A 2,566-nucleotide genomic window follows, 5' to 3' on the forward strand; every position below is an offset into this window, starting at 1 on the left:
ACCAGAAACTGAAGGGCAAGAGGCACCCACTGCAGTATCCACATGAATTGCCTCCCAGGGACCGAGGAAAGTGGAAAAGGAAAGAGAGTGGACGCGGGCACACAGAAGGGATCTAGCCTAGGAACCTGGTGTGCACCTCACCCATTTTCACACCTGGCGGGATGGGGTGGGGGCCACATAATCAAATATATTAAAATTTCTATTGCAAAACATAGAACAATTTAGGCTGCATGGAATAAAGAGAGGAAACAGCCCCTTATCAGGTCAAGTACTGTTGCCAAATAACGATGAGCCCCCCCCCCCGCCCCCCAGGCCCATTAGAAGTATAGGTAAGGAATTGAGAATTGTACCTGGAAAGGAGAGGTTTTATGGTAAGTACTTTCTAAGTCACTCTCCTGGGTGGGTGCCCTCGGCTGTGTGTGATCCCTCCACCTTCCCCAGTCCTACCGGGGACCACCACTCTCTGTGTTGGTGGTCAGCACCTGGGGATGCTCCCTGAAACACAGTCCCCGCACAGAAGAAGGGGAAGGGTGGGCTACGCTACAGCCACTGCATGCACCGAGAAGGCCACAGGAAACCAGGGTCCCCAGATCCTGACTGTGTCCCCTGAGAAATGCTGCCGTGTCCTCGGCTCTGTGTAACTCTCTGGTACAGAGAGCTCACTAGACTCTCAACAGGTATTTGTTGGATAAGTGAGCACATTAAATTATAAGTCGCATTTTCTCCCTACACTGAGCACCCCTGTGCCTCCAGCTTAAGAACAAGTCACATAGTTAGAACGTGGGCTATAATAACATACATAATTTAGATGCCCTCAACCCTTCCAGTCCCTAATGCCTCTGTAATAGTCTGAATCACTGTCTTCCTTCAAACATGGGGAGTTCCTGATTCTCTTTCCCATGCTCTACCCTTGCCCACTTAGTTCTTGGAATCCTTGGGAGTTTATATTCCATAAGCCTGTCCTGGTTGGTGCACGTGCCTTTGATTAGCCATAATCCTATCTGCCCATCATTATCTCAAGAGGAATATCTTTCACGATATTAGGAGTGTAGACTTAGGCATGGAGAAGCCTAGCTGTGAATTCTGGCTCTCTGGCTCTACCATGTATTGACAGACAATGTTTTTATTTATGTATTTGCTTCACATTGACTTTCTTTATTGATATTTGTGTCCAAACTGGATTTTGACACCATATTTATGAAGATTTAAAAAACGAAGTGGGGAGGAATTGGGGCTGAAAGGGAAATGTTGCTAGAAATGGCTGATACCTATAGTTAGGATGAGGATGACACCATGTATTGCCAGTCAATATTTTTAACATCCCTGTGCCTCAGTCTCCTTATCTGCAAACTGGGGATATCGCATCAGACAGCCCATTTGAGGATCAAATGAATTAACACATGTAAGGTACTTAGAAGACTGCTTGACACATGTGCAGAGATGTTAGCTGTCATTATTGTTAGTATCGGCCTGACACGTAGTTCCACAAAGTAGCCAAACCAATCTGTACCAAAGACAGACTGTAGACTCCATCAAACAGGCATCAAATGCTTTCAGTATTCCAAACGGCAGTTCTCCAGGTTTCAAGAAGTCAAGATCTAGTTCCCATCAGCACCCCAATAGATGATGAGAAAAAGAAAATAGTTCAAGAAGTTTACTGACTTTATTGATTAACATTTAGAGAATCCTGAAAGAACAAAAGGTGAAATTGACCATCTAGTAATATTACTCCTCTCAATGTATCTATCAAAGTCATGGCACCTGAGCCAGCTGAAGTCCAGCAACAATTAGCAAGTGATAGATCGAGTCTATGTAGATGTTAGGGTTTCCTGCTACACTTTATTTATTTAAATGATGACTGCCCTCCTTCTGAGCAACTTCAAGAACATAAAAAGAGCATTTGTTGATTGTGACAAAGTTTACCAACATATGGTCTACTCTTTTCAGGTCTAATTTGTATCAGGCTTACTTCTTTTTTAATTACTTTCAGAAGACAGTACTCTTCTCGATATAGGCAAATTGTTATTGCAAATAGAATCGGCAACAATGTCAGTAAGGGTATAATAATCCCTTATTATACCAATAATCAATTCAAATCGGGCAGTTTACAGATGCAGCCTGTTGTATCTCTACCCACCTGCAGTCCGCAAGGCATTGTACCAGCAACACGGCACTACCGTTCAGCCGCTAGTTGTGTCCATCTCCTCGTTGACCTCACGGACTGCAGCACTCCAGGCCTCCCTGACATTCACTGTCTCCTGGAGTTTGCTCAAATTCATGTCCTTTGAGTCAGTGATGCCATCCAACCATCTTACCCTCTGGCATACCCTTCTCCTCCTGCCTTCAATCTTTCCCAGCATCAGGGTATTTTCCAATGAGTCGACTCTTCACATCAAGTAACCAAGGTATTAGAGCTTCAGCATCAGCCCTTCCAATGAATATTCAGGGTTGATTTCCTTTAGGATTGACTGGTTTGATCTCCTTGCAGTCCAAGGGACTCTCAAGAGTCTATTCCAAGAGTTCAAACTTCTCCATAGTTCAAAAGCATCGATTCTTTGGTGCTAAG

The sequence above is a fragment of the Muntiacus reevesi genome, chromosome 16 (assembly GCF_963930625.1).
Source record: "Muntiacus reevesi chromosome 16, mMunRee1.1, whole genome shotgun sequence".
In the NCBI taxonomy this organism is placed as follows: domain Eukaryota; kingdom Metazoa; phylum Chordata; class Mammalia; order Artiodactyla; family Cervidae; genus Muntiacus; species Muntiacus reevesi.